Genomic DNA, 14,142 nt, shown 5'->3' on the forward strand with positions numbered 1-14,142 from the left:
ACAGCAGGTCCAGAAATCCTCCTTGTAGCACTCCGAATGGCTGAGGAGCAGACAAAACGTGCCGTCATTGTGCCCAAGCCAGCACCAGGGGTTCCCAAACCTGGAGTATTGATCGGATCCACCAGACCTGTGCTAGGGTATCATAAGTTCACTATGGATCAACGGATCGGACAGGAGCCACGCATAGATACATCAACTCGCCTCGGCGTCTGGGCCGGGCCCCCATCCTGCAATGATTCATCTTCACAATAGTTACTTTAGATACCAAACAATGATTTGGAAACACACACATGTATTCCATAAACAAGCACTTCCGACCACTGATGGTGAATTTGACCTCAGACCCTGGCCATTCAAAATATAGGCTTCTGTCCCCTGCCCTGATGAAGGTCCCTTAAATTAATTTTACTTTACCCAAAACATTTGTCAATGCCTGCAAAAGCTGACGGTGGCAAGGTGTTCTGAGCACACCCAACCATACTTGAGTTTGACATTTGACCTATTAATCATCTTTTTTTTACCTGCCAAAATGACATCTCAATGATACTTTGAACCTGTTTATCATGGATATGGGGGATACCTTGTGAGACACTGCCTATACACTGTGTCCTTTTAGTCTGCAGGGGTGAACGTGTCTGCTTGCCTTGGCCACAACACATGTGGACGGGCCATTTTCAGAAACAACATTTGTGCATGTGTGTAAAGAACGGAGGGGGGGTCTGCACTTCGCTCTCTATATGGTAGAGGGGAGGCACAGAGACCCCTGCCAAGATTCTCTATTACAGTAGCAATGGACGAGCAATCAAGGCCTAGCTTCTCGGGAGGTGATGCAAGCTGGTTCTTAAGTACAGTGTAGTCCCCAAGCCCCCACGAAGGAATGTCCACACACTGTATCGGTTAAAACACAGTCTTTATATAATTAATATTCAAAGTCATATAAACGATCACGATAACTCACTTTGTACTCCGAAAATCAACAATGGTAAATATGTGCAGTTCTAAAGTGGTACCACTAACGTTACTCGATCTTATTAAAGTGCATACGGTCAGAATGACACACAGATCAAAATAAAGAGGAAACCAGCAGTAGAGAGAGGAAGGAAAGCAGGATGGTTGAGCAATAGGCAGAATACTGGTAACTACCGTTAAACACAGCTCTGTGTGGAGATCCCACCCCACCTGGGCAACCTGTAGAAGAAGGATACAAGCCCAGTCGATATATTGTTCACCCTCAGACTTCCCAATAGTTCTGCAACCCCAAAGTACCTTGGTGTTCTAGCGTTACGCGTCAGGGAAATCGACAAGCCTTCTTGAGTGTCCTCCCTTTCAGGCAGGAGTCACGGGTTGTCAAACATCTGACGGAGAACAGGTCGAGCTACGATGGTGAAGTGGCTGCGTCATGCCTAGTGGTGCTCGTTGACGGGGAAGCGTAAATGTCCTGCAAGGAAGAGGGGTGCGGGGCACCTCAGTGTCGATAGTCTGGACCGCAAAGAGTTGAAGAACTGTGGCCCAGCAAGGGCGTTGAGTCGTTGGCGTCTCTGTGGTCTCTGGGTGGCGGGAAACCCACCGGTGGATGCCCCTCGGCGCGTCGACAGTCGGGCCTTCTCCAGCAGGATACAGCAGCGACGATGCAGACGAGAGCGTCCTTGGATCAATGAAGTTTCTTGGGCAATGGAAGCACGGCGGCTCCAGATGGCAATGGCGATCGACGACGGTGATGGACAACAGTCCGGGCGCTTCTCCTTGGAGTTCCGCAGCAGTCCACGTATCGGGTCGGCAGCCTGTCGAAGGTCTGTCTACCAGGGAGCTTAGGCAAAGATCAGCTGTGCACGATGGTCCCTCGTAGCTCGGGAAGAGGGCGCCTTACCAGGTCCTCTCTGGGTCAGTTCTTGAAGCACAGCAGCTTTTAGATTGCGAAGGAGAGCAACAGCAATTCTTCTCGTCCAGCAGGGCTCAAGGTTAAGCTTCACTCCAGTTACTCGTCGTAGTGGACTTCAGCTTCTGAACAGGATTCCTAGCAGTGAGAGGTCCCCAGATATACTGTTGATCTCCCATTCATTCTGCTGGGTCGCACTCAAGTATCCAATCACGACTACGGGTATTCATGCAGGCAGTCAACCAATCAGGAACACGAGGTATTAAGGCCATTCACTTCTCTACAGACACTCACAAGAGGTTATGTGTATTGGGACAAGTACTGAGCCATTCAACACTCCAAGCTGCATTCATACCGGTTTCGGGAAGGGCTGTCTCAACCATTGTGTCAAACACCAGATACTAGACAGTTGCAACTTAGAATGCATATTCGTCACACACTCCATTCACCCAGGTCCCACCCACAGGCGTACTCACAACATACGGTCGTTGAGAAGGCTCCATCCAGTCTGGTCGGCACTTCCCCACACTACCATATACGGAACTTCCACCCAACAGCCAGTCAGGAGGAAGGGACAGAGGCAGGGCTTCCTGGGACTTTGGAAAGATTAGGGTAATAGGTGATGGAAGGCAAGAGGCCATGGGGGCCATTTTGTCTCCATCAGGAATCTACCGATTCCAATGACAGGGCCTGGGCATCCCAAAATGGAGGATGCTCAGGGCACCAGTCATTTCAGCACGGATCTTCCACCACTCCGTACCCTGCTCTGTGGGTCACACAGAGGTGCCCAAAAACATACACTAGGGGCACAGGGTTGTACCCCTACCCATGGGTGCCATAAGGGTATCCCAGGGGTCTGTTCACCAAACCAAAAGAGGGAGCTGCACCACCAGGAGTCCCACGTGAACTCCTGCGCGGAAAACACGACAAAACACACAATAAAAAGCAGTAAATGACAAGGATACAGAGGCCCTGTCCCTCCGATGCATTTCCAGCATCACAATATGTGCATCACTCCTGTGACATTGGTGGGGTAAAATTATAGAAGGCTTGCTTGGGAACCCTTGGATTAACTGGGGCCAGGTGCAGTTGTTCAAGTGCCCCAGGAACCTTTGACACTAATCTTTATTTAATTAAAACCGTGTTAAAAAACAGGCTGACTTCTCATTGGGTTCAATAGTCCATGGTCCGACAAGTCTCAATCTGGCCTCTCTACTTACAGTCCTCCGGTTTTTAGTGTCCCTTGCAATTCTTTCTGGCCTCCTCCTAGTTCCTCTGAGTTTGGTCATCTGCTGCTCATCATTTGTTGTGAGGCACATGTCCTGAGGTTCTCCAGGTCCATGTGTGCCTACACTCTAGGTCACACATGGGGATGGGGTTGGCTGTGGATTAATAAACTCCCAGAGCTTCCACCATGGAATCACTATTCTAGTCTTCCCACTGTCTCCTGTTTTATACGTCCTTGTCCGAGGGTCCTAGCTTTATCCCCCAAATATCTGACCTTGTCTTCTTCCTCTTTGCTTTTAATGGTTTTGTGGCTAAAAGGGGTGGGGGGCCCTCCATTTTCTCCTCCCTCCTACGTCACTCCTTCCACCTCCTTTTTTGCTATCTCTATTTCCTTGACTTGTCATCAGCCACTGGTTTAACCATTCCTCCTGACCTCTTTGAAGTGTTTCTATTTCACTTCACTCTCATTGGTCCTTACCCCCTCCTCTCCTTTATCCTGCTTGGCCTTCTCTGTTGCCTCCATTGTGTCATTTGCTACTCGTGTAACAGTCCTCCTGTCCTGATCATTCTTGGTTCTCTTTAACTTCTCTCTTGGGGGTCTCCACCACCTCGGTTACCACTGCTGCACTGTTCTCCCATCGTCGCACCTTCTGATATTCTACTCAAGTGCCTCCATGGTGGTTTCAGACCCATTCTTCCCCACATTTCCTTCCAACCCCCCCCTCCCCCTTGTCCTTGTCTCCTCCTTCCTTCCAGCATCCTCCTCACAACTTCTTCCAATATTTTCCTTGTTGGTTCCTCAACCTCCCCCTGGGTATTCTCTTCTTCTTCCTTGTCTCTGCCCTAAACCAGTTATCTTTCTCACACTCCTTACACCTCCTTCTGGGTCTCAGCCACAACCTCCCCTCTCCTGCGATATCAGTGCTCCTCAGCCCAGGTCCCCACACCGACAAAGAAGCCACACATTTGGTGACTGTTCTAGAACTTCGGCTCCTTGCACTGGGTCATGCTTCCTCTAAGTGCGTTCACCTGCGGGTGACAAAGAATAGGGCCTGTGATTGATGGATTTTCTGGGTAGCATTATTTCGGCGCACACCTGCTGTCAATGCTGTTGCGCACGGACATGGACCTAGCTCTTAAAACCTTGTCTGCCATCTTTAATGGAATATGCACTGACTGTGTGCCAATGCCAAAGTAGGCATCAGGCAATCGATCAATAAATGCCCATCCCATGCTGCTCCCAAGACCTGTAGGCTTGCCAGGGGACCCCGTTCTTCTACAGCAGGCTTTAGAGCGGAGAGAGGGATCTAGGGCTTGGTGGGAATCTGGAGCTTGGTGGGGTGATATAAGGGGTCTCCCTTCTAGTGCCTCTAGTCCCAGCATCATTCTGTGGGTGAGGGCAACTGGTCCCTATGATCTCCCAATCCGGCGATGGCAGCAGGCTCTGTTACCAAATAATTAGTAGGTATTACAAATCTGAACTACTGAGTTGGACACAGTGCCCGTAGTCAGGGGGAAATGACTGAGGCAAAGTTGGTGCCAGTACAAAACCCATTGGTTTTCTGATGCTGGGTGCCGGGAAATGTCATAATCGCTGTCACAGTACATTGCTTGTCTGCACATTCACTGTTTATTTTGGTCACTGCTTGGATAGTCCACGTTTGACCACAATTTAGCATTTATTCCCATGAATTGTACTCCCAGTATCAATGCCAAAACTGAATTGGGAGCTTGGGCCTCATTACGAGGTTGCCGGTCCGGTAACGGCGGTACAGGTAAGCTTGCTGGTACCATTGTGACCGCACCTGCAAACTAAGAGTTCTGCTTGCAGGAGCCTTTCAGCCTGCCAGGTCTAACCTGGTGGGCAGAACGGCACCCGCAAGCAGAACTCGACGGATGCACCAGCACCATTCATGAATGGTGCCAGTGCATTCGACCTGCCCATTCCCATTGGGTCCAATGGGACTGAAATGGGAATGGGGAGTACAAATAACCGGCACCCGGCAATGGGCAATTACCGGGTCCTGCGGGGCTGGAATGCCCCCCCGGTAATTGCCCACTGCCAGTAATTTCATGACTCCGGCGGCAGCCGTGCCAGTATTTACCGGCACGGTCATAATGAGGCCCATTGTCCTTATAAGTGAACCACCCCATAATAGACACCCACTTGTTCACACCAGACTGATTACCAAGAGCTCCAGGACTTGGGCCCTCAAGGTACTTCAGGTTTTATTACAACCCAGAAATGCTGCATTGCCTTCTGTGCAAGGTCCTAATCAATGCCCACAAGGGGAAACCCTTTCACAACATTCTGTCACTTCAACCAGAAAAAAGTAAGGAATGAGGGTATCCGCATAAAATTCCGAAAATAAATACACGAATGGTAGATATGTTTGCATTTCGGCTGTATGAAAATTACGTACAGCCGAATCCTCTACCATTTGTTTAATTTCAATGAACAAGGGGAGCGGGGAATGCGGGGGTGACCCCCACACCCTTGTTCACTGTAATCACATCAGGGATTGCGGGGGTGACCTCCGCGACCCACAACTTTTTTTTTTTAAAAAGAAGAAAATAAAGGACCCTGTGTCGCTGGTTCCCATGCACGCAAGTGAAGGGAACCGGTGTTGCAGATGGATGGCGGAGGCGGCGGCACACAGCGAAGTGTGCCGCCGAAGGTAAGTAAGGTAGTGGGGGGAGCGGGTTGTCTGAAATGTCAGCAGGAGAGAAAACTGAAAGTTAATTTCATTCAAATAACTTTTGTTTTTTTCTCCTTAGGACATTTCGGATTCGATCAATTCCCGGATATCCAGGAATTAGCATGATAGAACTTCTAATGTTGTGTCAATGGTCCTTGTGCTTAATACTTATGGAGAGATTCCAAATGCCGTTAGTCCTGCCAGTTCAAGTCTGGACCCTGTGTTTGCCAAGGTCTGATCTGTTAATTTCACTGATCTTAAAATGCACCCTACAGGTTCTCCAACGGGCAGGCCATGCCATTCGTCGATAGACCAATTTTGGGACGCGAAGAGCATGCCATGATAAGGACCTCAAAAGGAGAACGAGAGGTTTTCCTGTAAGTTCAAGAACATTCCAATTCCTCAATAAACTGCCTTCTTCGCTGCAGAGGTTTGTTTTTACTGTCCTGTACAGAGTTTCTTTCCTGCCTCTTACCCTATTGAAAACCTGTTCATTTCCCATTGGTATTGCAAGAGTTTGATATGGGGTTACACCACAGTGTGTTGTTTTCTTCCCATTAGTAAGAAGTCCGTTATTTCCTACTGGAATTGGAAGAGGTCGTAGCTTGTGACGGTCAATGACATTAACATGCTGTATGTTTGTTTCCTTCAGCACAAGCACCTTGGCCTCACTTTCCAATGCTGGGCATCATCTTGGAGGCAGCGTTAATCACCAAACTGGTAATTAACGCTTTTAGCATCCGAGCCTGCTGCCCGGAGTGCTTAGTTTAAAAAAAAAATTAAAATCAATTTGCACCTACCGCGCATGCCCCATTTCCTTTACAAAATTGAAAACAAAGAGGGCTACCATAAAACTAGATTAAGGACGATTGGGGGCCTTTTATGAGGCCGACGGTAGCCGTGGTGGTAAATACCGGCACAGCTGCCGCGGGAGTCTTTATTTATTTATTTATTTTTATTTTTTTCTGCTGCCTGGCAATGGGGACTTACCGGGGTATTACAGCCCTGGCGGCCCCGGTAATGCCTCATTGTCGTACACCGGAAATATTACTCCCCATTCCCATTTTAATTACTGCATGCGGTAATGCTTTTGCGTGGTGCTAATTATCTCCACAAAATGAAGGCGCGTTTACAAAACACTAGAGCAACAATTTACACCTTAAAACAAAACATTATCAAAGAAAGGGAAAAAAAAACACTAAAATGCCAGGTAAGGGTGATCCCGCTCATGAAATTAAAAACTTTGAAAACCACTATCAGAATAGTGCAAAAAACCTGGCTCAAGAAATACTACACTACTATTGCAAACAGTTGGCCAAGACACTTCCCACTGGACACCATCTCTCGAACAACATAAAAAGTACCAAAGTCTCACTCAATATGAGCCCCGTCTCCAGCCACTAGGTTCTACTTGTAAGAGAGCTCCAAACATGACCGACTCATGAGGCATCAGCAAATAACTTGCGACTAATCTGTGATCCAGTGCTTCATTCTGGATTCCTGCTGTTTCTTAGACCTGTGATAATAGGTATTATTAGTGGCCAATTCATTGCTACTCGTTTATCAGCGCTGCAAGAATGAATGGCGGAGTAAGCATTAGCGACATTCGAACTTGGAGGCGCGGGCCATACCTCGCGGAGCTGTCACGCCGGTTAAATAGAAATTGGAAGCTACCATATACAAAGGGCCTAGATATCAAAGCAGTGTTTTAGTGCTCCATAAATGCACCTGTTAGGGAGAATTCTCTTAAAAGGCTAATTTCCCTTACCTATAGAGTCCCCCAGTAGCTTTGCTGGATTTCAGTTTTTTTTTTGTTTACTCCTGCTAAGAGTGAGACTCTTTTTCCCACTCTTAGGCATATGTATGATGTGTGCTTCAGGCTAATTTTTGTGTTTATGGGTTATGGAGTTTTTCCAGATCTTTTATAATAATATTTCTTTCTCGTGTCGCTCTCTGTAATCAACACCGAGGTCGGGGTCCTTTGTTTGTCCTTTTGGCAGGCTTCTGGACTGAAGCCCTCCTTTAGGTGCCAGTGAGTCTGGGGTAGACAGAATGTGTGGGAGGGGGAATAGGTACCCTGGACAGGGTTGCCTAAGCAACCCAAGTCGCACTCTGCCCTGATAGGCTGGGGGTTATCCCGTCAGGATAGCCACCCCACTGAGTGAGTGACAGCTAGGCTGTATGAATGGGGGTTTTTCTGCATAAAAGCAAGGACCTGCGGACTGGAAGATAGACGTCGCCACTGGACCTGAGAAATCCGAAGAGGAGTGAAGCCGAAGACATCTGCAACGACTGAACCACCGGTGAAACCCTGCTGCAGATCCTCACCACCTTTCTCCAATGACAAGAGAAGATCTTCACCTGCAGGAGCCTTCTTCCCTTGAGCTGGTGGGACCAGCCATTTCACCAATCGCCTTCCAGGACCTGCCTTGGTCGCATCGCCAGTGCCAAGCACTATGAGACCGAATAGCCAGGCACCCGTCCACCACGACCGCGATTTAAAAGAGCGTACCTTTTTATTCCGTTTTGGTCATCACCGCGGCCGGCTTCATCCCTGGGCAGTAACTCAAACCTTCCGCCACGACGAGAGCCTCTCTTCCTCTGCTGGATCTCCCGAACTGCCAGGAACAACCGCCACCGCAGGCGCCTCTTCCACACATTGTTCCGCCAGGCCTCCCGTTTCGTTGGGTACTGCTAAAGGTGGTTTAAATCCTTTACTTGCCTTCTGGGCTGGCCGCCCCTATCGTCTAAAATTGTCTTTTTACCTTCTGCACCTTCCTTTTCAATTGTTAAACAAAGACTTGACTGCAGCTACTAGAACTGTTTGAACCTGGGCACTTTGCCTTGTACCACTGGCTCTGGCACAGGCCTATTGACTCTGGCTAATCTGTTACAACTGCCTTCTAGAGATTGCTTTTCACCAAGAAATGTGTTGGTGCACCTAAACTCTTATAACCACCTTTCCTCCCCCTTTATATATAGTTTACCCCTTTATATATTGTTGAAGTGCCATTTTGGTGAGTTTTCACCGAAGTATTGCTTGTGCTAAAGTACTACCTTGCCTAACTTGTTCACAATCCAATTGGGAAATGTTGCTGGTGTGTTTAGGAGTCTAACCCTGTATAACTTGATCTTTCCCTCCCTCTGAAGAAATTGTTAGTGCCATTTCTGCTTGGTTTACACTGTGCCATTTTGCTCAGTTTTCACTCTTGCTCAAACTTGTCTACAATTTAAATAAGGAGTTGTGTATACTTTTCTTGACTGTTTTAACTTGCTTTAATGATGGTGATTTGTGTGAAGAATTAAGAGTGTGCAAAATAAATATATTTTCTTTTTGATACAAAGCTTTGGTCAGTGTTTCCTTGTTCCATAGTACTGTGGTACTATTGTGTAAACCCTGAATACTGCTCATCTCCCTCCTGAGATAAGTCTGACTGCTCAGCCACAGCTACAAACTAAATCTGTGTAGTACAGACTGATACTAAAGGGGATTTATTGCATATACCTGTAGTCCTAATCTTCTTTAGTGCTCCCTAAGGGAACTACATAGGATTCTGCCTAACACTGGTGTACAGTGGTGAGGATAAAGTAATGAGTTTACATTTTAGAGTGCTGCTAGTAGCTTGGTTCAACTAACCACAAGGCTTAACAATCACTAAAAGTGTATTTAAAACAAAAGTAAAAAAAATAGAAAGCTATAGCCAGGAGACCATCCTTGTAACTACTGCTGATTAATTAAGGGATCTGTGCAGACATAAAAGTCTTCCTGTCAAAGGCAAGAAATCAGAGTTAATTGAAAGATTATTAGAAAAACAAAGTCTGAAGAGTGAGGCTGTAGTGCCTACTCCTCCAGCAACTGTAGCAGATCTTGAGGATGATAATGTTGATGTTATTGTTGAGACAGACGAGGAAGAGGAGGCTGACAATGTAACCCCCTCTGGCCCTCTGCCTGCTCAAAGGCCTCAAGCCTTGGCTACTGGACCATTGTCAGGTCCCACATTAAGTCCTGAGTTTATCTCACTAGAAAAAAATGAGGCTTGAACTTGAATTCAAAAGAATTAGTGCCCAATCTGAACAGAAGTATCAAGAACTAAGGCTCGGAGAAATGGAGCTCAATCATGAGTTAGAGATGAAGAAACTGTCTGTGGAAAATTCTTCTGCCTCTAGATCTTCCAGTCCAAAGAGACCCCGGATGCCTAAAGAGATTGTGGGTATGCATGAACCTAAGTTGGATGTGTTAGGTTGGTTAGCTATTTTTGAGTACAATCATGGGCTCCAGGAAATCACAGGGAATCAGTTGCTTCTCTGGTTATTCTCTAGGCTCCCCCCTGTTGCATCTGATGTGGTAATGGAGTTGGGGGAGGTGGACAGGATGGACTATGAATGTGTGAAGCTAGCTTTAATAGCTAGATTTGGGAAGACCCCTTCCCAGTACCTTAAGAGGTTTAGGACCCTCAAAAAGCATGATGGTACCCCTTGGGCTACCTGGTTGAGTGAGTGTTTGAAAAACTTAGACGGATGAGTAAGGGTTACAGAGTGAACACTTACGAAGGAATGAAAAATCTTGTCATGTTGGAGTCTATCTATGATGCCTGCTCTCCTGAGCTCAGACAGCACTTGGCTGATTCAAAGGAAATGGATTCCAAGAAACTAGCTAAGGCTGCTGACCTGTGGGTTGCCAACAGGGCTACTCACAAGGATTCTGGGGGCGCTCAGAACAAGGATGAGGGGAAGCAGCCTAAGAAAGACAAAAAAGAGAATTCAAATAATTCCAATTCCAAAGAGGGCCCCAACAAACCTCCAAGGGTAAGCCAAAAGGGAAACCGAATCGGGCTAGTGTACCTTCTGGTCCCAGACCAGAAGGAGGTCAGAACAAACCACCATTCATAAAGACATTTGGGAAATGTTATGTTTGTGGTTCAACTGACCATGTGAAGGGGGATCCCAGATGTAAGGGTAAACCTTCAGGGGTCTACACTGTCTCCTTAGCCTTCGCTCCTGAGGAGGAAGTACAAATGGTCATTGGAAACTTTCAACTAATAGTTGAAGACCCCATCAGAGTCTCCGCTAGTGTTTCATTAGTGTCCTGGGGTTGTGGGAACAACAGAATTTAGATGTCTATAATTCTATCCAAAATAATACTAAAGAGTATTATAAGGCAGGGTCCTAGTGAATGGTCAGGAGACCCCTGCCATTAGGGACACTGGAGCCAGCATCACTGTGGTGGATGAATCATTTTTCAAGGTGGAGGATGTTGCTAAGGCACCCAAACGCCTCACCAAGTTAGCTGGAGGGCCTTTGCAGATGATTCCCCAGTTACCAGCTCTCATCCAGTGCAATGACATGACTGTCAGGATACCTGTTGGTGTGCAATCTGAAGTACCTGGAAGGGTTCTGTTGGGAAATGACCTAAAAGATCTTGGAGTAGTGTCAAGTACTCCCAGACCTCCCAGCAAAAGACTGCAGGAGCTCACCAGACCTGCAACGGAGAGGACCTTGAGGGGCTCTCCTGAGGAGATGATAGAAAAAGAAATCACTCCTACTCCTCTTGAGTTACTAACGGCTATTTCTGAGCAACAAGAAGCAAAGGGGAAACCCAAGACTTCTAAAAGGAAACCAGCAGGAAGCACTTCCATGCTTCCAACCAGGACATCCCCTACGTTGTCCAAAGTCACACCTGTGACTCCCACTCCAGCTGAGGCTGAGAGTGAGGTACAACCCTGTGTGGTTGAACTAGAGCCTGAGGATTCAGATCTAGTAGAAGGCCAGGATCTTATTGGAGATCTGGACCCTGTGGACCATCCTGAGCTGCAGTCTTTACTGGCAGAAGGTGGGCCCAACAGGGCAGACTTCAGTAGGGGGCAAAGAGAATGTCCAACTCTGGAAGGTATTTGCCACCAGGCAGCTTCTCAGCTTGAAGGACAAGAGACTGGGAAGTATAGGTTGCATTGGGAAGATGGCCTCTTCTACAGTGAACTGACTGAGTCAACCCCTGGAGACTACAAAAGACTTGTAGTGCCCCAAGAGAACAGACTCCAATTCATGCAACTAGCCCATGAGATACCTTTGGCTGGTCACTTGAGTTTCAAGAAGACCAAGGAAAGGCTCTCTACTTTTACTGGCCTAAAATGGGGGCTGAAGTAGATAAGTATTGCAAGAGTTGCCACACCTGCCAAACTTCTGGTAAGAGTGGCTCCAAGAACGTGGCACCTTTTTAGTGCCTCTCCCTGTGGTGGGAGTACCATTTGAGAGGGTGGGAATCAAGATTGTCTGTCCTCTTGACCCTCCAACCTCTTCAGGCAACAGGTTTATACTTGTTGTAGTAGACCAAGCTACTAGGTACCCTGAAGCTATTCCTATGAGGACTGTTACAGCCCAGGCTGTGGCTAAGGCCCTCCTTGGTATTCTTTTTACCAGGGTTGGGTTTCCTAAGGAGGTAATATCCGACAGGGGGTCACATTTTATGTCCCACTACATGAAGGCCATGTGGAAAAACTGTGGAGTTACCCACAAGTTCTCTACTGCATACCACCCTCAGACAAATGGGTTGGTAGAAAGGTTCAACAGAACCATGAAGAGCATGACAGGAGCTTTAGAGTACCCCCTAAAAAGAAAGTGGATCTTCTACTGCCATGCCTTCTCTTTGCATATAGAGAAGTCCCTCCGGAGGGAGTGGGTTACAGTCCCTTTGAACTTCTCTATTGCCATCCAGTCGGGTCCATTGGCCCTGATTAAGAAGGGGCTGGAGAGTGCTCCTTCCCCCATGTCAGTCAGAGTGACTGACTATGTGATAAAGACTCCGGAGGAGAATGTCACGCATGATGGCTGAAGCAAGTGACAACTTGAAAGCAGGTCAGGCTCTCGTTAAGCATTGGCATGACCAGAAGGCCAACATGGTTGAGTTCCCTCAAGACCAGCTAGTTCTTGTTATGGTGTCAACAAGGCAGAGGGACTTGCAGGACAAGTGGATAGGACCCTTCAAGATTGTGGGAAAACTTGGAGAGGTGAACCATCTGGTGGACTTAGGCAATCCTAAGGAGGCTCCTAGAGTCTTTAACACCAACCGTTTGAAGGCTTATATCTCGAGACCAGAACTGGGAGCTTTGCTTCTAGCTTCAGCACAAGAGGAGGAGGAGAGCGAACCCTTGCCTGACCTCCTCAGAGGCAAATCTTTAGATGAGAAAGTAGGAGTTAATCTCTCTTCTAATATGACTTCTGGACAACAGGAGGACTGCAAAGTTTTGTTGAATCAATTTGCCCCCCTGTTTTCACTTTCACCAGGCTTGACCCCTTGGGGCCAGCATGATATCAACACTGGTGACTGTTTACCTGGCAAAAGCAGGGGTTACAGAATGTCAGAGAATGTAAGAACCCACATCAAAGAAGAGGTCAACAAGATGCTTGATCTCGGGGTAATAGAGCCCTCTACTAGTCCATGGTCTAGCCCAGTTGTGTTAGTACCAAAGATAGGATCCAATGAGTTGAGATTCTGTGTGGACTATGGAGCCCTAAATTCAGTCTCTAAGACTGATGCCCATCCTTTGCCCAGGACAGATGAGCTGGTGGATAGACTTGGTTCAGCCAAGTACCTCAGCACATTTGATCTCGCGTCAGGCTATTGGCAAATAGCCCTGACGGACCATGCCAAGGAGAAAACTGCATTCTCCACCCCAGCTGGCTTATACCAATTTAAGGTTATGCATTTTGGATTAAAGAATGCACCTGCTACATTCCAAAGGATGGTTAATCAGGTTCTGAATGGGATGGAGAACTTCTGCATGGCATACTTGGATGACATTGCAGTGTTCAGCCCTACTTGGAAAGAACATGTTGACCACCTAGGATATGTTTTGCAGGCTCTTAAAAAGGCACAGCTGACCATAAAGGCAAGCAAATGTCAAATTGGTCAGAGTAAAGTAGTCTACCTTGAACATGAGGTAGGAGGTGGTGAAATAAGGCCATTGCCCAGCAAGATAGAAGCTGTGCAAAATTGGACAACCCCTTCTACTCCAACCCAGGTGAGGTATTTTTTAGGTCTCACTGGGTACTACAGGAATTTCATAGAAAACTATGGCACCATAGCTTCTCCCCTGAATGTGATTTCCTCTCCAATTCCCTAAAAAGTTCAAATGGAATGAGGAGTGCAATCAGGCCTTTGAAAACCTGAAAAGAGCCCTTTGTCAAGCTCCAGTTCTAAGAGCTCCTGATTACCACCAACCCTTCATTGTGCAAACAGATGCTTCCAATACAGGTATAGGTGCAGTCCTTAGTCAACTGGATGAGAAAGGTAGAGAGCACCCCATTTGCTTCAGCAGTAGGAAACTGAAGGATCCGGAAACG

At 47.3% G+C, this 14,142-nt stretch overlaps 1 long non-coding RNA gene across 1 annotated transcript in view; it reads left to right on the forward strand.

Moving 5' to 3' along the window:
• The first annotated feature begins 6,017 nt into the window (after positions 1 to 6,017).
• LOC138521008 (uncharacterized) overlaps positions 6,018 to 14,142 on the forward strand; it is an 88,552-nt gene continuing 80,427 nt past the window's right edge. Inside the window, exon 1 of the long non-coding RNA XR_011282911.1 lies at positions 6,018 to 6,179. This is a non-coding gene — a long non-coding RNA (uncharacterized lncRNA). The remainder of the gene's footprint in view (positions 6,180 to 14,142) is intronic.

The sequence above is a fragment of the Ambystoma mexicanum genome, chromosome 13, assembly GCF_040938575.1.
Source record: "Ambystoma mexicanum isolate Mex_15411 chromosome 13, UKY_AmexF1_1, whole genome shotgun sequence".
Lineage (NCBI taxonomy): Eukaryota > Metazoa > Chordata > Amphibia > Caudata > Ambystomatidae > Ambystoma > Ambystoma mexicanum.